At 35.1% G+C, this 23,737-nt stretch overlaps 1 protein-coding gene and 1 long non-coding RNA gene across 2 annotated transcripts in view; one reads left to right on the forward strand and one right to left on the reverse strand.

Annotated features, from left to right (window-relative positions):
• The window catches only part of LOC140608298 (uncharacterized), a 28,215-nt gene extending 11,738 nt beyond the window's left edge, over positions 1–16,477 (forward strand). Inside the window, exons 3-4 of the long non-coding RNA XR_012010318.1 lie at positions 14,324–14,455; positions 16,312–16,477. This is a non-coding gene — a long non-coding RNA (uncharacterized lncRNA). The remainder of the gene's footprint in view (positions 1–14,323; positions 14,456–16,311) is intronic.
• ITGBL1 (integrin subunit beta like 1) overlaps positions 1–23,737 on the reverse strand; it is a 212,207-nt gene that overhangs the window by 143,814 nt on the left and 44,656 nt on the right. The window lies entirely within an intron of this gene.

Consider the following 23,737-nt stretch of genomic DNA (forward strand, 5'->3'; position numbering starts at 1 on the left):
TGCTTCTCGTGCAATCTTATAGAATCTCTTACTTCCTTTTCAAATGAGGATGTAGACTATATTTAGAGCCCATTCTAAAGTAAAATGCCTGGAAGTGATTATACTAATTCAATAGTTTGTGATCCATAGGACAATTTTAATTCTTCCAGACACAAGAGGAAGATTACTGTTCTGTAATCATTACATGAAAAAAATGCATAGTTTGAAATCAATATTTTTGCCTAATTAGAATCATGGAATCAACCTTGAATCTAGGAAGTTCAGTGAAATTATCATATTACTGCCAATTGAATGAAATAAATTGTCCAGTTGTCAAAATTTATACTTCAATTTAATTTTTGCCAAAGTCACATCATGGCAACCACATGCCCTAAATGCCACATATTGTTAGCCTTAATAGCTAAACTCAAAGCTTTTCTTTAAAATGTTATATATCTCTAAAGACTAAGTTGTATGTAAAATTATTTTAATCTAAATATAATTCTATCCCCCTTAAGGTATATATTCTATTTTAAATATTACCTAAGTTACTTGGCCAAAATTTGTTTTAGTTCTTGTCCTTCTCAAATAAAGAGTCAGAATAGCCTGGGAAGCTAGTCTCTGACTTCTAAGATTTGCTTTCCAGCAGTCAGAACTGATATAATTTTTCTATAGTCAAGGTTGTTTATACTCAATTTGATTAGAATCTTGCGAATGTCATGATTCAGGAGACTGATCGTGGAATACAACAAGGAAATACCACTTTAACATTGTCATCTCTATATGCTCACTATCCTAGTAATATGTGTAATCACTCTGAGGGAGAAAGACCCTAGATGCTAAAATAGGTTTAGGAAATAATGTGTTGAAAATGTAGATTATATTCATCATAGATAAAAATATCCACTTCTGTTCATAGGTGATGAAGATAAAGAAAGGCTTATACATTAAAGGTTTAAGTGTCATTAGTTTCTTGAATATACACAAATATCATTTGTCCTAAACACTTTTCAGGGAACAATTATTAACAAGAGATTGTAATAAGTTAATTTGACCAGAAATCACCCTGGTCAAGGGTGTTTAAGATGATTTTGCTAGTGAATGACCATATAGGAAAATAATAGAGGGCTTGTATCAATTTATTTAGAAATTTTCATGTGACAGATAAGTTAAAATAAAACAAAACAAACGGTAAGATAGGAGAGTGCTAACTTTCACTGAGTACCAAAGATATACAAAGCCCTACACTAGGTTGTTCCCATTTGTTAGTACAGTGAATTACTTACAACCTTATGGATTAAGAAAAAGAGTGACAACATATAGGCTCAGAGAGATCAACTAGCTTTTCTCAAATCATACAATCTGATTCAAACCCAATATCCACGATTTTGTCTTTTCTACCACATTTCCTTCCTTCAACAATCACTCTCAGTTTTGCCTCTTTCAGCATAACTTTGAGGAATACACATACCTCCATGACTAATTACTTTAGAATTAGCTCTGTTTAATGTAGCAAAACATTGGGAAACCTGCACCCCAGTGTTCATAACATCAATGTCCACAATAGCCAAACTGTGGAAGAAACCATGATGTCCTTTGATGGATGGATAAAGAATATGTGGTGTATATATACAATGGAATATTAGTCAGCCATCAGAAAGGATGAATACCTACCACTTACATCAATGTGGATGGAACTGGAGGGTATTTTGCAGAGTGAAATAAGTCAATCAGAGAAAGACAATTATACAGTTTCACTCATGTGGAATATAAGAAATAGTGAAAGGGATCATAAGGAAAAGGGGGGAAACTGAGTGGGGAAAAATTAGAGAAGAAGACAAACCATGAGAGACTCCTAACTCTGGGAAACAGACAAAGGGTTGCAGAAGAAGAGGTAGTTGGAGAGATGGGGTAACTGGGTCACAGGCACTAAGGAGGGTACATAATGAGATGAGCACTCAGTGTTTTACTATATGTTGGCAAAGTGAATTTAAGTAAAAATTTTTAAATTAATTTAAAAAGAATTTTATCTGTATAGAAATTGTGTTATATAATCTTACCTTGATTGTTTGCTAGAGAAAATGAATGTGGTTTTATGTATTTCCTTTTTTGGAAACTTCATGGTTCCAGAAGTTTAAAAAAAAAAAAGAATACAACCTTGTACTAGTAGTATTCTTGACTTTGGGTAAAGAAGGGTAGTTAATATTGATCTTAAAGGAAGTGTAGCTTTGTCTTCTGATAATTTGCTAAGGCAAAATCTTTTTAAATTTAGGATCACCAACCTTCCCCAGGTATCCACATGTAAGAACCAGGGAATAAACAGAAGGCCAAATGCAAAATCTTTGTCAAGACTAAAATACATGGGATGCCTGGGTGCCTCAGTGGTTGAGCATCTGACTTCAGCTCAGGGTGTGATCCTGGGGTCCTGGGATCAAGTCCTGCATCAAGCTCCCCTTGAGGAGCCTGCTTCTCCCTCTCCCTGTGTCTCTGCCTCTGTGTCTCTCATGAATAAATAAATAAAATCTTTTAAAAAAATAAGCTAAAATACAGAACTATCCATGAAAAACATACTTCAGAAACTCCATCCCAGCAAAATTAAGCCTACTGTCAATGTCTGATTTACAACTCCTAAGAGTCATACAAAATGATTCAGCTTGAACTTTTAGAAGCATGATTATTAAGAAAAGCTTTGAAATGGGAAATCTCACAAGGAAAATGTTTTTGTAATTCTCTCTACCTAAATTTTGAGAAGCCAAATTGTCTTCAAAGAGCTTAAGGACATCCTGAGACATATTTTGCTTTTATTCTTGTTGTGGCCGCTCTCATTTGTGAAGATTATGACAATTTTGTCAACTTGTTTTCAGTTCTGGATAGATCTCAGGAGAGCTGTCAACTTGCTCTTAAGGAATGAGTCTAGATCCACATAAAGTTTAGATAGTTTCCACAGACACATGTTCTGAGTTAGCCTAGATTCCAGCAAGTCAAGAAAGTTGAGAAAAATTTCTGTAGTTGTGATTTTCATAGGGGTTCAAGGATGTTTGGGAAGAGACTAAAAGTTCAAATTAAATTAATCTGAACAGGATGTCTTTTGAAATTTGACCATTAAACTTTTAATAATTAAAATTAATATTTTAGTTTTAATTAGTCAGGTTTTAGATATGTTCTTGTAATTTTATAAGTTTGTTCTATAGTGATGGTATTCAGCTCTGGCTTAAACTCAGTTGAATGTTGATATTAACACACAGTCATTGAGAATATGGTACCTCAATTATGTATTGTTAACACTGCTTCCAAAAGGAGTTTTTTATTTTCTATTCCAAATTATCCTAGGTTACTTTAATTACATGTGTTCAAATAACCATGTAATAAAAACTGGACCTAATGTTAGGAGTTAGGACCTAATATTTCTAGACTTCCACTGATAACTATAATCATCTTTTTGATAATGAAACACTATTATTTAGATTCATTACTTTGATCAATCTGTCCATTTTATTAAATCAGTGTTATAGAAAACAAAACATTTTGCAAGGCAATAGTCTGAAATTGTTTTACATCAATACATTCTCACTATAACTTCATATTCAGAGAAGAATTTCATATGTTCAACTATTTTCCTTTCCTCTTTCTAATCTTAAGTATGGGGACTGAAGAGGACTTTCTAAGGAGAAACACTATTTAGAAAATCTGCAACAGGGATGCTGTTTGTAATCTATTGAGCTAACAATTTAGAGAGAAGCAAAGATTAATATGCAATCAGCACAAAATATACTAACACTGAATTCCAAAAATATACATTAACATATACTTGGAATCTATTAAAATATACCTAAGTATCTATTAAACTGAACAATTGTGAACTTGATTTTTAATTTGCCATGAATAAATGCACTACTTGTCAGATAACATATTTAATATTTACTCTGTATGTTCTTAAAATAGAAATTAGCTTCCCAGATAAGTAGAGAATTACCACAAATGATTTTTTGTGCTTATTTATAGCTTTTGTTTTTAAAAATGCACTTAATGGTACCCAAATAATTTTTTAAAAGTTAACATTTCTTCTTCATATAAATAGCTTACAGCCAGGGGATAATTTGAAAATATTGGTTCTTTAAATAGAGGTGTATACCTTATTTTCAGGTGTACACCTTGTCTTCAATCTTTAAGAGCAAATTAAAAAGTATAAAACCTTTGAGAAAAGTCCAAATCACTTACGAAGTGCCTACATTACTTAATAGATAAGGTAAATTCTCAGCAAAACTACAAAGTAAATGGGTATCGCAGACACCAACAATCCCTGTTTATCCATATGCATTACCCTTCCAATTCTCTCAAAACCTACTCAGTGAGTTTGACTTTACATGATAATGTTGATGGCTAATTTTTATTCCTTTCAGTTTATTGCTTTAAAATATCTCAGTATCTGTTAACTAGACTTGGTGATAATTTTGCAACACATACATATATTGAATCATTATGTTTCACACCTGAAAATGATATAACATTATATATCAATTATATTTCAATAAAATTTAAAAAGAAATATAGTATCTATCCCAAGAAAATAGGAGGACCTGGATAAATACTTAACAACTGAATAAGTGAATGAATAGTAATGATTATGGAAAGCTAACATTGAAAATCTAAGCTACAAGAAGGAATTTCAGTCTAGTAGTGGACTAGCAGAAATATCAAGCCCTGAAATCTTAACATGTAAGTAATTATTTATGTTTCCTAAAAAAATCTTTTAGTTACTTTTTAATTGTATGAAGTAATATTAAAGAGCTCTGATTTAAACAGATTAGTATAATAAATTTTAATTAACTGAAGCTAAATATATAGTTCAGATATTTCAGTTGAATTTAATGAACTTGGCCATCATTTAAAGTTTATCCCATATGCCTCCAAAAGTTTTGAAAATCAGTAAAATTTTCCTGTAATATATCTTTTTAGAATGGATTGGAACTCCTCTAGTAGTTTCCATACTGCAAAAAACAAGATAAAGAATGAAATAAAGAAGAAAGAAAGAAGAAAAATAAATCTTCAGGGTGTTTCAAACATCTGACGTTACTTTTCTTAGTCATTATTTTGACATGATCTCAGACCCAACCAAACACTATCATAGGTGTGTTCAAGAACTTGGAATATATGGTCAGTCCAAAAAGCTCACTGGAAACTATTGCTGCTCACATACCACATGTTCCAGAAATGTGTTTTTAGGTCATTTACCACCTTAATGAGTCAAAAATCTCATCAGTATATTCCACAGACCCATACCTAACTTTCTAAAGAATTGCTCAACAGCATTTGTGAAATCATGTAGCTGATAAATATTCATCATATATTCTGAGTTACAAACCAGTTGAAATTTAGAGAATAAATTAGATTCCATTCTTGTGTTAATTTTTTTTTTGTAAACTGAGAGCTATATATGAAATTATTAAACATATACAAACAATTTTAAACAAAATATTTAAAAATACCAGGACATAAAATAGAAAATAATATTGATTTCAATTACAGGGACACCTGGGTGGCTCAGTGGTTGACCATCTGTCTTTGGCTTGGGGTGTGATTCCGGGGTCCAAGATCGAGTCCCACATTGAGCTCCTTTGCAGGGAGCCTGCTTCTCCCTCTGCCTATGTCTCTGCCTCTCTTTCTCTGTGTCTCTCAAATTAAAAAAAAAGTATAAACAAATTTTACTTTCAGTCCTGGTTTTGGAGATCCCCCATCAGAAGAGAAGGTTCTGAAAGCTAGGAAATAGTGACAAAAACAATATTAGGTGAGAACCTATCTAAATGAATTCCTGTGTGGAAACAGGGGTAAGAAAGATCACCATGATACATGGAATTCCATTATGATTAGAAAGTCATTCCCCAAAACAGGCATATAATTATTAATATTGTTGAAATTACTCTTTAAGAAGTATAAGATCTACTAATAGTCATTACTTTATAATATTCTAAAAAAAGAATTATAAATGCCATTTGATTCTCTGGCAATACGTTATCTAAATATATAGCCATTAAATAGCATACTTTTTTCTTTTGAACCTCATTTAGTCATCCTTCTACACTAGGACGTGTTCTAATCTAGTCTTAATATGACAATAAGGCTTGTCCAACATAAGTAACTATAAATGTAAAGCTCACCATCTATCAATTTTCCTTTCTGTCATTTTGGTTGTCTGAGGTTCACTCTCTATTTTATTATTCAAGAAGTATGCATGAGAAAATATTCCTTGAGTTTTTGCTTACGTAGAACAGTCTGTGCTTTAGATATTGGAAAGTTTTGCTGGATATAAAATTATTGGGTGATGTGTTTTTTTCCTTGATTATCTTAACTATATTACCTTATTCTAGAATAAAACACAGAAGTCAAAATTCTGATTATAATCATATTTTCATTTCCTTATGTCATTTTTTTCCTAAATAACCAAAGAATTTTCTTTTTCTTCAGTACTTCAATAGTTACATTAAAACATTATCTTGGTCTTGGTTGATTTAGATCAATAATCTCAGATACTTGGTATGTTCTTTCAAGGTATATTTTAAATCTTTTTCTTTCTTTTTTCCACTACAGAAATTTTTCCTTGAATGATAATTTTTCAGAATCTGTTCTGTCCCTCACTTTCATTTTCTTCTTTAGGGATTTCTTATTTCAGAACTTTATCCTTCTTCAGTATTTATCACTTTTTCTCAAATTCTTTTTTATCTCTTCCCTCATTTCTTTCTCATTTTTAAAATTTTCCTACTTTTCACCTCAGATTTCTCTTAGGGCTTTATCCATGTGTTTATCTGTTCTGGTGGTACTACAGGTTAAGTCTTCATTTCTAAAATATTGGGTTTGTTTTTGTTTTTGTTTTTGTTTTTTAATTTCTATTTTTTCCCTGTGTCCTAGCACCTAACTTCTGGGTTTTCTACTTCTATTTTATGATGTTATTCCATGTCTTGCATTACTTTCTAAATGTAGTCTTGAAGTATAAACTTATCATTTTGATTTCTTTCATTTGACATGTTCTTAATTACATCTAGGATGTTATTTATCTCCTTATTCTCCTTTTTTCTACAATATCTTGCTATGAGATTTGGTCTCAATTTTTATAGAAAGTTACTTTTTCCATAAATTTTAAGTTCAGAATATCTTTGCTACCTTAACAGAGATCGCTCTTCTGCTCTTTTCATTTTAAAAACTACTTAAGGGTGCCTGGGTGGCTCAGTTGGTTAAGCCCCTAACTTTGGCTTGGGTCATTATCACAGGGTTCTGGGATTGAGCTTCAAGTCAGGCTCCCTGCTCAACAGGGAGTCTGCTTCTCCATCTCCCTTTGCCCCTCCCCCTGCTGTGCTCTCTCTCTCTCTCTCTCTCTCTCTCACACACACACACAAATAATTAAAATCTTTAAAAAATTTAAACTAAAAGTAAAAAAATAAAAACTACTTAATGATGTCAGAAAATGTTCATGATATAAATTTAATATCTGGAAAATAAACAGTTTATATCTAAACAAACCATGGGTCAATAAGAAATCACAAAGAAATTAGAAATATTTGTAGCAAAATAATAATCACACAACAAAATAAAATTCTGAAAATAAAAAAATCTATAATAAACATTTCTTTTAGGAAGCTAGGAAGAGTATAAAGTAGCACAGATAAATTAATAAATATAAGAGCTAAAGTAAATTAAAAAACCAACTATAGGGAAAATCAATGAAACCAAAAGCTAGTTTTTTGGAAAGATCAATGAAATTGATAAACAACATACACTGCTAAAAAGAAGATGCAGATTAAAATGTTTAGGAATTATAGTGGGCTTAATTACAGATTTCTTGAATGTTGCAAAGGAAAATAAGAGAATATTATGAACAGCTCTATGTCCATAATTGAAAATGTAGATGAAAAGAACAAGTTCATTGAAAGACAGAAATAACAGAATCTGACAAAAGAGGAAAAATCTTTATAACCCTATATCTGCTAAAACACTACATTTATAATTAAGTACTTTTTCATGAAAGAAACACCAGACCTAGCAGCTTCACTGGTGGTCTATCAAAAATTTAAGAAGCAAGACTCCTATACAAACTCTTTCAGATTTATAGAGGAGGAAAGAATACTTAACAGCTGATTTTATGAAGCTAGCAACACCGATAACAATACCAAATATACAAGAATAAAAAACTCCAGACTAATCTTTCATGAAAAAATATTAGCAGATTGATTCTATACATATTTTAAAAGAATAATACATAATAATAAACTGTGGTTTATCCCAGGAATGTAACTTGATTTAATAATCAAAAATATAACTAGATAATTCACCATGTTAACAGAATAAGGGAAAAACATATACTACACAATACATGCAGAAAGATCATGTGACAAAAAGTCCACACATATTTATAAGCTTTCAAGATCATAGTAACAGAAGGGAACTTCCCAAACCTGATAAAAGTCATCTACAAAAACCTGTAGCTAACATTAAGCATCATTGTGCAAGACAGAGAACAAGGCAAGGCTATCTATTCACCACTTCAGTTCAGCATTATGCTGGGGTCCTAGCCAGTGTAATGAGGCAAGAAATAGGATTAAAAAGCATCCAGATTGGAAGGTAAAAATGAAAAATGTTTCTTTGCAGACAGCATGATTGTTTATGTAGTCACATCCTAAGGAATCTTCAGTTTAAAAAAAAAAAACTCTTAAAACTAAGTGAATTTAGCACATTTGCAGGATAATGGTCAATGCACAAAAATCAGATATATTTCCATGTACTACGAACAACATATTGGAAAATGAAATAACACAATACATTTAGAATAATATCCAAAAACATGAAATACTAAATGCATGTATGCTAGAAATTAGAAAATACCACCAGGATAAATTTCATTACATAATTACAACATTTACCATAAAGGTACCTTAACCAAAATAGTGTGGTATTGGTGAAAGGAAAGAAACACAGATCAATAAAGCAGCATAGACGCTTGAAATAAATTCACAAATATATGGTCATTGATTTTGACAAATAAGCAAGAACAATTCATTCTTATCTCTTATCTCATAGATTCCATTCTCTACACCAAAGCTAGAGTGATAAATTTAAAACAAATTAGATCTATAACGACACATTCTTGCTTAAAATCCTTTAAAAGCCTCCCATTATTCTTGTGATGTGACACAAACTTCCTATCTTGACAGAGGCGACTGGGCTCTGTTGGATTCTCTGATTTCCTATTCTACTAATTCTCCCTTGCTTCTGCCCTACTGTCCTTTTTTCTACTCCTCAAACACTCTTTTAAGTTAGGCATGCATCAGGGTCTCCAATTTTACTGTTCTTTTTGCCTGCACTTACTCCTTCCAAAGACTTTAGCATGTTGGCTCATTTTCACAATTTATTTTCCAGTAAAAATAGTATCGCTTCAGGGAAACCTGCTCTAACCAGTCACTTGGAAGTAGATCTTGCCAGTCACATCTTTGTCATGAAATTTCTCTTAGGCATCCCTTTCAGAAGTGTCATTCTCTGAAATCACTTTACTTAGTTTCTTATTTATTCTTTGTCCTCCTAATCTAGAATATAAGCTTGATGAAAGCAGGAACTCAACACATTGCTATATTCTAGTCCCTAGAACAGTGTCTAGTACATAGTAGGTACTCAATAAATCTTAGTTTGAATTTAGTTCGAAATGTGCACAATTTCATGTGTGCACACGCACATATCACCTATCTCTACATAGAGCAAAAAGAAATTATACAAGTAAAACACAGCAGATTGCAGCCACTTCTGCCTTCTAAAGAAGTGACACATATTCATCACAATACTTAATACTTTGAAAATCAAATAAAACTTAATACATTTGAAATGATGGAGGAGTAAGAAAGAGACCTAATTTTTTCCCAGATATGAAACTACGAACCACTATATTGCAGAATAGTAGCCTCAGGACAAAATAAGGTGCCCAGGAAACAGGTAGAAAAAGGAGCTTAAGAAAATGTAGGTCTGTGTCAATTTCATTTTAATTACAATGGACAGGATGACCCCAACTGTCTTTTATATAGGACCTGTATTTTTCCCCCAACAAAATCCTTTCTTAGAAGTTTCAGCTAATTGTAATTAATAACTATACAAGCTTTGTGAACAATGCTTAAATGAAAGAAAGGAATAACAAGCAATAAAAGCACATAGATCGGGATATAAAGAAGATTATCCCTTACTACTCGTCATTCTACTCTACACGTACCCGATTCTATTTTTGAATAGTAAAGTCTATACATGAACATATTTCATCCTAATAAAAGAGAAAACTTTCTAACAGCCAAAACTGTTGAAAATGCATTGGGTACCCTTGTGAACAAAGGTACCTACCTCTGTTGCTAAAGGTGTTAAAAAAAAACTAGACAAGCATTTTTAAAAGAAATCTGTAAAACTCTAATCGTAAGTAGTTAATTCATTCATTCATTCTTTAATTCAACGGACATTTAAGCAGAGAGCCAAGCCAAGTCTGCACCAAGGTCAGTGTTAGATGCTCTGAAAGAGGTGGCAAGTCCATATGTCGATGAATCTTCATATACCACCTCATACTTTAGTAGAAAAGACAGATATCAATCAAATAGCTACACAAACCCATGTAAAATCACACCAGTGGTGATACCATATGAATACATCAGTTGGCCTAATGACCATCAACATCCTTCTCAAACATGAGATGACTTCATTTTTTGACATTCCCTACTTTAGGTATCAAGCTCTAATGTCTTATTTTAAGTTTTTGATTGAAAAATAGTTGGAAAAAGAATGAGTAAGAAAATATCGACTGTTCCAACCCATTTCTATCTCTCACCAATGAAAGAACTGAATTATTTCCTTTAAAAAAAAAGTAAATGATGGGGGCATCTGTGTGGTTCAGTCAGTTAAGCATCCAACTCTTAGTTTTGGTTCAGGGCGTGATCATGATCGTATGAGTTGTAAGACAGAATCCTGAGTCAGGCTTCACACTCAGCAGGGAGTCTGTTCCCCCAGTAAAATAAATAAATATATCTTTCTTTAAAAAGCAAATTATAATAGGGGTAATGTGAGATGTTTATATATAATCTAAAGCATATCATCAATAGTATTTGCATGTGTGTGTTTTTGTTTTGTTTTTTTAAAGATAGGCTATGCTCTTGATTGGGAGAATTTCCAGCAAGGGAGCAACTGTTCCTGCCATATAGCTCCTGCTGAATGCGTTAAATTAACTCCCAGAGTAGAGAAGAGCAGGCAAAAACAAACAAACAAACAAACAAACAAACAAAAGTTTTTTTTTTTTCTTAATCTCATTAGAAAGGCATAGATTAATCACACTTAACTGCAGTAAAAATGGTTCTGTCACCTTCTTCCCCCCTCTCGCCCACATTGCACTAGGGAGTGACAACTCATTTGGCCCACAGTCTATAATTCTCAGCCCTTGCATTTCGCCTCCACCACACAGACCCATCTGAGGAGCAGTGAGGAAAGCTTTTGGGAAAGTCATCATAGTCCCGCAGCAATTGCTCACAACAGTGTGGAATGGCTGTCCCTCCCACAAGCTGGTCCTGAATCACTGGGAGTGACACATACTGGTTCTAAGACAAAAAAGAAGATCTCTATAATGGAGCAGCACATGAGCACATGGCTTTATTTTCTTTTACAGCCACAGATGGCTGATACACAACCGTTTTCAGTTCAAAATGTTGTCAAGAGAATACAAATAAGTGACCCTGAACACGAACAACACATACTCCTCCTGTGAATAAGCAAAGTGTTTCATTTTTGACATTTGAGAAGTCACCTGCATTAATAACAAGTCTATGGTTTCCTATCATGAAAAACAAGCAATCTTGGATTAGCATTAATCCAGACCAAGAGGTTTGCTGTCAATAAAAGTACCTGGTACTCTTGTCAATATACACTATCTAGATAGTAAAACCTCATTAACTTGACATTCAGCTAGCAAAAACACTTTCAGCTTCCAATACAGTGGGTGGCACGCTGCGCACTCCAGGCCATCTTCTGAACCAATGTTGTTCGTCCGCCAGAAAGGCAGGGAGCCGGCCCGGGCTCCTGCAAAGAGGACCGGGATGGTCTGCCAAAGAGAGGAAGTCATGGGAAGAATGAAAAGGCTACTTTGTTTGCCATCCCGCCCTGGCCTTCTCTTCTTATGAATAGGTAATTTAGGGTCATTCACAGATTACTGAAACAGTTCCAGCACTTAAGTCAATTTCCTAAAAAATCTTGGATGTAGGTCCAAATATTTATTTCAAGGACAAAGGAACTAGGGTGAGCAATCAATCACTTTGTTTCACAGAACAGATATGTTCTAGAAAGGTAAAGAGTAGATTTTCATAGAGCATCACAACTTCCATTTAGTTTACACAAAAGGAAAAAAAAATCCCTACATGAAATCTTTGGATGAGAAATAAATATGTGTTGGGATGTGTCCACTAGCACTATTTTGCCTGCAGCTGGACAACCAACTGCTCTCTTCCTTTGAAGACGTTGCTTCATTTTCCTAAAATGTTGTCACTGCTCTTCTTTGCCACTTGCCTGCCTAGACCAAACAACGTCTTTCTGTGTCTGCATTTAAAGCTTTTCAAAATCTGACTTTTTTGTTATTTTCACTAAATGTAAACATCATGAGCGCAAGGAGTCTTGACTTGTTCCTGGCACCCAGAACTACGTAGATGGGATGCAGAAGATACCAGCGCATGGTAGATATTCAATAAATAATTGCTGACTGAATAAACCCCCACCAATATCCCATTTAAGAGCCTCATCACTTGAATATATTTCAGCTTAATAAAAGAAAAACATTTCTAATGGCCAGAACTGTTTTAAATGTGTTGGGCACACTTGTGAAGAAAGGTTTTCTCTGTTGCTCTGGCTTCTCAGCAAGTTACTTACATTCTCAGCTTAAACTTGCTCTCCTTTCCTGCATTTGCTAAATCCCTTGGTTCCAGTGAGTCAGCCTTGTGATGTCTCTCACATCCTGCTAGCATCCCCATGGAGTCAGCAGGACATCCTGAACAGGACAGTGATTATCCTTTAAGAACACGATTAGATGCTGTCTCCTCCATGGAGCTATGACAATGGTATAAGGTGGAAGCTTACACATGACTTGGTGTGTTTTCCTGCCAAAAGATTTCTTCTTTAATTTTTAATCCCCTAAGAACATTGGATTTCCTCTACCACATGCCACTATTAGCTCATTTCAAGGGCTAGGGCTGAAACCCTCCAATTGTAAGATTAACACAAAATAAAGCTATCTTCTAGAAAGCACAGCTAATGGTCTATCAGAACATAGAGGACATTTCTGAAAAATCATTTCATGTGAAATTTTGATCATACTAAAGCACTGATTCTAACATGATTGTCTTCTTTCATATTAGAAAGTTTTAATGAAGTCCCACAAACATTTATATTTTTCAAGTCTTAGAGTCTTCCATGTTATAAGAGGCAATATGATAGTAAAGGGAGAAAAGTAGGTGAACACAGAAATTGAGAATTTGAGTGCAAGTTCTACATCATCTATCGCAAATCCTTCTCTTTCTAGGCTTTGATGTTATCACTAGGAAAATAAGCCTAATATTTCAACCCTTATCTCAAGATGTGCATGCACATGCACATGCTCATGGATGACAAATTACTTCATAGTCATAAACCACTGTATATACACATGACATACACTCATGAGACAGTCCTATATTAATGAAGAAATACACAACTTAGCACATGAGACACAGATGACACTTTCATCCCTTCTACTAAATGGACACACCATTAGCATCAGTATTACTATCATCATAATCAAAGCATCATCAAGAGATGATTTATGACAGGGACACTAGTAGAAGCTTTACAGGATCATCCCATTCATCCTAAAAATAACCATATAAATACATGTTGTTTTTTACTGTTTGCATTTAGGAAGGAAAACTCAGTTATTTACTCAGATTACTGCTAGGAATTAAACTTATATTTGTCTGACTGCAAAGCTTATATTTATTCCCTTTATTCAAAAGAAAGAGAAAGAGAAAGAGAGAGAGCAGTCAATAGGATACTATATTGGACAGTGTCAATAAATACCCATCACTGCATATGTATCAGGCAGCTATGGGTAGACCATGCTCCCCTTAGCACAGCACCCTGTATCAGACATGCAGGTATCACAGTACTTTTTGCAGGGGTCTGGGTAGCAACCATCACATTACCTTCAAAAAGTTTATCCCAAAATATTTCCAAGCTCCTCTTTGTAATCCATTATGAATTTGAACGTATTTAGTATTAGTGCATGCCACTAATTTTATTTTCTATGTTTATTACTTTCTAGGCAAAGGAATGTCTTATTATGTGTGCATGGCGGAGAGGATTACAACAGCGAGCTTCAAACATCACAAACTGTCTTCATATTGTATGGAAGTGCTGAATCATTATACTGGACACCTGAAACTAATATAACACTGTATGTTCACTATAATGGAATTAATTTTTTTAAAACTTGAAAAAAAGAAAAAACATCTGTATGTCTAAGTATACTGGTTAAGAGGGTGAAGCAAGTTGTAACCTCAATTAACTAGCTGAGTGAACTAAACAAGGTGGTTGAACAGTTTCCTAATCCACAAAATGGAGACTGTCATATTAAACAAGAGATTGTTTATAAGGTCTACACATGGTTCCCACATATATAGGCACACAACTAATGGATATTCTTGTTACAATAATAGTAACATAAATTCTCTCTATGACTGTTTGACTTGGCCTTTGTAAGGGAGAGGCATATTTTCTTAAGACCAAGGTGATACACACCTGCAGGTTTCTGAGTCAGACAAACTGGGAATAGGTACTTAACAATGGTGCTAACCAATAAACTGTTCTTCTCCCCTTGAATGGGCTTCAAATGTTAACTAAATTGAAGTAATTAAACTAAACCAATAATTAAGGAGAGGTTCTAAATGACAAGAGACACAGCACTGATAGGATTAAGACAAGTCGGCCCTGTTCTGCCAGAAGCAGCACCAGTTGATACAATTTTAAAGGTGATTCATACTGTTTAGACAGATGACAAAATTACCTGAGGAAGACAGACAAATTAGATTTATCTAGCAAAATAATTTGGAGTTGAATGTTTATGTTAATATCCTCATTAGTGATAATTTTTAACCAAACAATTCCCATGCTGAAAAAAGTTCCTTCAAGATAAGGGGCACAATTTCATGGTTTCTAAAAAGAACCTATATAACCAACAACTAAAAGAAACATATAGGCTTTTACCTAAAGAAGACACACTGAGAATGCCTGGGTGGTTCAGTTAAGCATCTGACTCTTGATTTCAGTTCAGGTTATGATCTCTGGGTTGTGGGATTGAGCCTGCTTTGATCAAACTGAGCAGTCCACTTGGGATTCTCTCTCTCCTTCTGCCCCTCCCCAAGCTCCTCTCCCCTCTCTCTCTTTCCTCTTAGTAAATAAATAAAATCTTTGAAAAATATATATAAAAGAAGGAGACACTAGTTTTGCTGACCAGAAGGTCCAGTTTAATATTGGCTCCTTTCTTAACATTTTCATTTAACATCATGCTCAGTCCCTTAGAAACAGCAAAGGCACAGCCATTTCCCCAAATGTAGGGAGATGGGGGAAGAGAAAATGTTATTGGTGTTTCAAGGCAGACTCCAGCCAGCTAACCTCAGTGCCTCATACCAGGACCTGGTGCAGGAGAAAGAAAAGGATGGAACAGGGTGGGAGGGCTGTGCTGAGGAAACCCAGCAGACCACTGATCCATCATGGGACAGTGCTGGTGTATGCTTCAGTAGCAATCCAGAACAGAATCCTCTCTAGGCCTACAGCCATGCAAACATTTTAGTACCATGCAAGCCCCCTTGGGGTTCATTTGCAATCCCAGGAAAGAATCCTAAATGGGCCAGGATCAACCTTCTACCACACTGGCTGAATTAAAGGAGTTGGTATGCAACTCATAATCAAAATGAAATTAGGTCGTAAGGAGATAACCTGTGTTTTTGGAACATCTGAGTCTGGGACTAAGATCCTTGCCCACTACACACATCCAGATATATGATTATGATATCATTAAGCAGTATTGGTTTATAAGACAGTGATTCTTGACCTTGGCTCCATATTGTAGTCACCCAAGGGTTTACGATCCTGATGCCTCTTTCCAACCACAGACATTCTGATTTAGTCGGTTGGTGATGCAGCTGGAGATTTAGGAATTAAAAGCACTCTCAGGTGGTTGACAGGCATGAACAGCCAAGGTTGAGCCACCAATGTTCTAACGTAACGTTTATATTTTATTTTTCATTACAGAGATCCTCAAATCCTGAGAAGATAAAGATACGCATCAACAGCTTGAAAAAAGAAGGCCTCTAGGTACCATTAGTGGCTTTAAGAACACCAATAAAAAATACATTTATTATTAAAAAAAAAAGAAGAAGAAGAAGAGCTACTTCTATAGGTTTTAAGAGCTGGGCAATGCAGGTTGTCTCTCTGACGCCGTCTCCCTATGCTGGGAATTCAGTTTTCTTGAAGTCTTTTGCCTGAAATGTAAATATCAAGTATTGCTAGGGGCAGAAAGAGGCAAATTGAGTTTGGTATATCAACAAGTAGTTCCTTTCTTCTCACACCCAGAACGAGTGAAGTGAAAAGCCGCATTTCTCCCTGATGACCAACAAGGCTTAATGTCACCTTGGCTACAGGAGTACTGGCCATAGAAACTTTTGCAAATAAATGTCAGGAGAAGCTTTTGAGTCAAAGCTCATTTTATGCCAATTTTATTTCACATAGTAGAGAGTAGAACAAACTTTCTTTCTAAAAGGAAAATACCTATAATTGGAGCAATATCTAAACATGCTGAATTTCAGCAATTAAGTGATCTTTCAGGAAACCTAGGAACCAACCAGTTTATGTGGAACAGTTTGGGCATATTAATTAAAATATTTCCAGATATCTTTTATGCCTAAATAATAGAAAGTTAGAAGTAGTATGACAATTAATTGCCAAAACTTTTTTGAATGAAAGCTACCTAAACCCAGAAAAATTTCCTTGATTTTTAATTCAAAGACTTCCATGAGGAACATAAAACATAGTATAATTAGCTTGTGGGTTATTGTGATATCCAGTGATTATCAAAAGAAGTTTTTCATCTTTTCTTTTGCTTTTGCCTATTCTGAGACAAAGATTAGTCTCAAAAATGTAGTTAATTACCAGCTGCAATATTGTGGGTTTCCTTGAGCAGAAATGGAGTCAACTCCAAATCCGGTGAATCATAGAGATGAGCTGGACTAGATTGGTTACTCTGCAGTTGTAAATACCACTAACTCTATTTGAATTTCCAAAATAGACTTTATACTCTGATACTTTCATGTCTATGTCTCATTTAGACATGGTAATCTAAGCCTGAGGAGTACAGTGTTTTGTTTTGTTTTGTTTTGTTTTGTTTTGTTTTGTTTATCACCATTGTCTTGTGCAGAGAAAGAGGAGAATGTAGAAAAAGCTTGGCTAGAGAAATATCATCAAATTTCCAGATTAAAACAGAATTCATAACACTGTTTAAACTATTTCAAGAAGTACAAGATAAACCCAAATTAGCTCTATTTTGTTAATTCTTTCTCTAAATAAAAAGCAAAATAATTCTTAGACCAGAAGAACATGATGGAAAAGAGGGGGAACAGATTGTTTTATTTCCTTCTGCAACAATATTTCAGTCTTACAGTCAAAAAGACAGCATCTAGGTGTGGGTGTATAATTGAGCTAATCAAGCCTTCCATGTTATTCTCTTTGATGCACATTTAAGTGCAGCAGTAATAACTAATGTATTCTAGAAAAAAAGGAACTGAAAAAAAGTAGAATGGTTAAACTGCATTTTCAGGGACTGATGGTAAATGAACTGTGATTTAAAAACATCAGAGAAGACCAACCTGATGACTCATGGGAAATGCTTCACCTGCATTCAAAGAGCTCCTAAAGATGCTGCTTTCCAAGTTTGTTCTGCTGCAGATTGCAACATTTCCATTAACTGCAAACTCTACCCTCCACTGAATGCAGAAATGTGCCTGCATACATCTAGGGACAGCATCCAGGTGGTCAGGGCCAGACACATGACCATAGCAAGAGAGAGACATGACAAATGTATCTACTGCTAGAAACCCAGAGAGTCATCCTGGTAAGCATCAGCTCCTGGGACTGGTTTTCGGCTAACACGACTCACCAAGAACCAGTGGAAAGGTCCTCAAGGGAAGCAATCCTTTCCTCCTTCTCCGCGGAAAATATCCACAACTCATAACATTATTCTACTACTAACGCCCACCCAAAGAAACCCAACCATTTGTTCTATAATTTTGTGTACTATCAAAAGCTAGGCTAACAAAATACCCACAGTTTTATCTCAGAATAATGTATACAGCTTGTGTGTGACCAAAAAACTATACTCCAGTGACTAGAATCAGCTTTATATCATTCATAAATACCCAATGGATTTATACCCAAATTGATTGATATCATTATTTCTTATGTGGAATCACTGAATATTAAGTATTTTAAGTCTTCATCATGGCCTTCAGAAACAAAAACACAATCATGTACACAATTTAATCACTTCATTCTAGTGAAAGTGTTTAGTTTCTCGTTTGTTCGTTAAAATAATTTTGCATAAGAACAGTGGGTTTGGGACAGTTCTCTATAGATAACAATATCCTAAAATCCCACAATACTTTTTATTTGATGGTGAACTTTATGTTGGTTGCATTTTGTATTTTTGTACTTGGAAGGAATATGGGAGCCCTCTGGTGGCCAATATTAATGGACTCATTAGTACAACCCAGATTCCCCTGGCCTGGGGCAGCAGGAGGAAAGTTGGGTGCAAGGAACTTAAGTCAACCAAGTTCAGGTACATAAGAGTGTGCTCACATGTCTTCACATTTCTAAGATAATATTTTCAAGGGTTGTTTCAGACTTGAGGTTAAACTTTCACATAAAAAGTATATCAGAGAAATTGAAATTCAAATACTGAATGCAGGTGATTTTGACAACAGCTACAGAGAAAAAAATGGAAGATTTCATAATATTAATAGTTATAATTAATTTGTTTTTATATTTATTATCACTTGTAAATATTTCTCTCACTAGACAAATGACATCAAAATAAAAAAATGGGAGACTAGAAATTAACTCCTAAAAATGACTCCTAAATAAAAAATACTACTACTGACTAGATATGATTCATTAAGGAGCACCTTGGTGACATGGAGGAATGAATGTACTTCCAAAAGTGATGAGTTTTTTTCCATGGGAGACATTTATTCACTGGAGGATATTAAGTCATGGTAATTTCAATGATGAAACCAAGCATGTTTTTAACAGATGTCAACAATGTTTTGGCCACTTTCAGATGCACATTTCCCTTTATCTTCAATCCAGAAATAAATGTATATTTAATTATTAAGCTCATATAAACCAATCAGCACATCTCTCTATATAACACAGAAAGATGGAGGATACATAGGAAGGGATATTTAGATACAGGCTATGTTGCTTCTAATTTCATAAGTGTCCTTTTTTATATATATCATCACATGAAAACCCAACATATATTAAGCCTTAGAAATGTTTAAAATCTCATGATACGAAGCAATAAGTAATAATGCAGAAAGTATTGCAATTTAGGGTATTAATTTCATGTAATTAAATTCAAACAAACGAATGTTAAAAATATATATGCTCAGGGCAGTATCTTATTCCCAGTTACTGCAGAAAAATAAAAATAACTGCATTATTCACTATAAAGTTGTGCTTTGAGATCAGGAAGTGTTGCATGTGAGACATTTTCCAAGATTATTTTAATCTAGAATATTGTTAGTCTAAAATAATTACTGCAGATGTGAATAATACATCCTGATTAAAAATTCATTACTTGTAGGTCAATTTCAGAACTTGATTTCACAGGGTCAATGGTTCTCCATTACGCTGAAGTACAATTATGAAAGCCTGCATTAAAAGCCTTAGACTTACAAATATAAGAGAATTAGAAAGGCACAGAAATTCTAGCCCTAACCCAAATGCTAATTTTAGTTAATAAAAATAATTTTAAGGAGTATATAATTTCCCTTTAATCAAAATGATAATATTTTCTTAAAGACATATTAAAAAATTAGGGGAATTTTGGTATCATCATCATCATGAACCATGACATTATTTGGACACTGGGTAATAATGGTCTTACACTTTCGTATACACAAGAATCACATGGGAGGCTTCCTGGGTCTCCAGACTCCTTACCCAGAAATTCTTACTTATTAGCAAGTCGTATGTCGTGCCAGCCTTATGTCACAGCAGATGTGTACCCACCAGACATTAGTGTCACCTTCCCAGAGTATTTCACATTTGTTACAGCTGGCAGGATAAAGGCAACTCTTTATCATCTTTATACCTTCCATAGCCCTTTGAACACTCCCTGGAATATCATCATTACTCACTACCTGTTGTTAAGTGAAAGACAGCGAGATTTTTAGGGAAGGAAGAAATCCCAGACAAAATGAATTCAGCAGCACAAATGAAAGGATTTCCTGCCACACACATGGGCAGGACACCAAACCACTGTTATATCCTGGTGCAGGAAATGCCTAAGCAATTCTTATAACATATTCAGTTGTAATATTTTCTGAATGCTAGATTCAGAGAATGAGGCACAGATGTGGGGACTGCGAGGGACCCTGGCATGTAGATCAGCTTCAGGGAAGGTAATCATAGATGAGAAGCCACATACCTCAGAACATTCAGAACAGAACAGAGGTTGTCATAGTCTGTTCAGACTGTTATAACAGGAGCACCACAGAACAGTAGTTTATAAACAACAAAAACTTATTTTTGTAGTTCTGGAGGTTAGAAAGTCTGAACTCAATGTGCCAGCAGCTTTGGTGTCTAGTAAAGACCCACTTCTTGATTCACAGATGGCTGGCATTTTTTTGTGTCTTCATGTGTTGGAAGGAGGAAGGTTGCACTCTGGGATCTCCTTTATAAGGGCACTAATCCCATTCATGGGGACTCTATCCTTATGACCTAATCACCTCCCAAGGGTCCCATCTCCAAATACTATCATACTGGGGATTAAGACTTCAACACATGAATTTTGGAGGATAGAAACATTAAGTTAAGTGGTCAAAGAATAACCACCTTTCCCTGCAATGCCTGTGGCCCTTTAAAGATGGTTCATCTGCTAGGAATGACCTTTATGCTTGCTCACAGACTTTTAATAATAGTCCCAAAGTTCTATAGCTCCTGCAAGATGTTGATATGTGATCTGCATCCAATGAGGACACAGCTCACTCAGAGTGGCATGTGCATTTATTCACTTCTTCTCAAGGAAAATAAACATGAAACAGGAATCTCACAAAGGAACAGGCCTAGCTAACACTTCCGAATTTGAAACTTGTCAAGCAGAAAATATAAATTCTTAAATGGAGGTAAATTTTAAAGAGAAAAGGAGACGAAAATGTCTTGGATGCTGAGTGGCATAGGGAAGACACCAAGATCCGGAGTGGATCCAGAATAGGAATGGAAAGAGGAATTAGAGGAACCCAGACTGGAATAAGCACCAGATAGAAGTGAGAGGGAAATGCAGAATCACTCGGGAAATACAAAACTGAAAACATCTTAGTCCTTAAGCATAGGTCACAAAATCGTACATTTCAGGGCTCATAGAATTTCTCAAAGGTCATCTAGTCCAATTAAATTTAAGTTAGATTATTTCCAAGATCTATAAAGAACTTCTTAAACTCAACACCAAAGAAACAAACAATCCAATCATGAAATGGGCAAAAGACATGAAGAGAAATCTCACAGAGGAAGACATAGACATGGCCAACATGCACATGAGAAAATGCTCTGCATCACTTGCCATCAGGGAAATACAAATCAAAACCACAATGAGATACCACCTCACACCAGTGAGAATGGGGAAAATTAACAAGGCAGGAAACAACAAATGTTGGAGAGGATGTGGAGAAAAGGGAACCCTCTTACACTGTTGGTGGGAATGTGAAATGGTGCAGCCACTCTGGAAAACTGTGTGGAGGTTCCTCAAAGAGTTAAAAATAGACCTGCCCTACGACCCAGCAATTGCACTGTTGGGGATTTACCCCAAAGATTCATATGCAATGAAACGCCGGGACACCTGCACCCCGATGTTTATAGCAGCAATGTCCACAATAGCCAAACTGTGGAAGGAGCCTCGGTGTCCATCGAAAGATGAGTGGATAAAGAAGATGTGGTTTATGTACACAATGGAATATTACTCAGCCATTAGAAACAACAAATACCCACCATTTGCTTCAACGTGGATGGAACTGGAGGGTATTATGGTGAGTGAAGTAAGTCAATCGGAGAAGGACAAAGTCTATGTTCTCATTCATTTGGGGAATATAAATAATAGTGAAAGGGAATAGAAGGGAAGGGAGAAGAAATGTGTGGGAAATATCAGAAAGGGAGACAGAACATAAAGACTCCTAACTCTGGGAAACGAACTAGGGGTGGTGGAAGGGGAGGAGGGCAGGGGGTGGGGGTGAATGGCTGACGGGCACTTAGGGGGGCACTTGATGGGATGAGCACTGGGTGTTATTCTGTATGTTGGTAAATTGAACACCAATAAAAAATAAATTTATTAAAAAAAACTTTAAAAGAAAAAAAAATAATAAATTTAAGTTAGATTAAATTGTAGGAAAACTCAAAATTCCCAGCAGTAAGTGCTAGCATTAATCAGAGGGGGTATTATGTCAAGAATATTCTCTTTGGTGTTTTCATCAGCACCCCTTAATAAAAACAGTCTATAAAGAAAGAAGCAGCAGTACCAGATCAGTTCTGCAGACACGGACATAATTTCAGATTAGTACAGCAACATTTAAATTAACCTGTAAATTTAAAGAGGCATTGCTCATTTTGGTGTCTGAGTGAAAGAATTCTCCTTTAGCTGATGCCTTCGAGGAGTCTCTTTGCTCTAATTTTCTGTTATTGCATAACAAATTCCCACAAACAGACTTAACACACATTTATTATCTCACAATTTCTTTTTTTAAAAAAGATTTTATTTATTTATTCATGAGACACAGAGAGAGGGGCAAAGGCATAGGCAGAGGGAGAAGCAGGTTCCATGCAGGGAGCCCGATGAGGGACTCAATTCCCAGACCGGGATCTTGATCCCCAAACCTGGGATCACACCCTGAGCCAAAGGCAGATGCTCAACTGCTGAGCCACCCAGGTGTCCCTATCTCACATTTTCTATGCAGATTGGAAGTGTGGACACTGCTTAGCTGAGTTCTTTGCTACCAGTTTCAGAAAGCTGGCATGAAGGTATACGTCAGGCTGTGTTCTCATCTAGTGGCTCAAATAGGGAAGAGTCCACCTGCAAGCTCCCTCAGGTTTTGGTGAAATTTATTTTCCTGTGGCTGTGGGATTTATGACATCTGCTTCTTCAAAGCCAATCAAGGAGGTAGAAAGCTTAGCTACTCTGAATCTTTAACTTCAGAGAAGGTCTGGACCTTCCTTTAAAGGACTAATTTGATTAGGTGACTTCTATTTAGTAAAATCTGCCTTAGTACAGTTTCAAAGACAACAAAATGGGAACAAATATATCAGTAAAATCTTTCACCTTTGCCTTGGTCATTAATATAATCATTGAAGCGACATCATCTTTGTAATATTCTACCTGTTAAAGGCAACTCCCAGGTTCCACTCAAGGAGGATG

Source organism: Canis lupus, chromosome 17 (genome assembly GCF_048164855.1).
Source record: "Canis lupus baileyi chromosome 17, mCanLup2.hap1, whole genome shotgun sequence".
In the NCBI taxonomy this organism is placed as follows: Eukaryota; Metazoa; Chordata; class Mammalia; order Carnivora; family Canidae; genus Canis; species Canis lupus.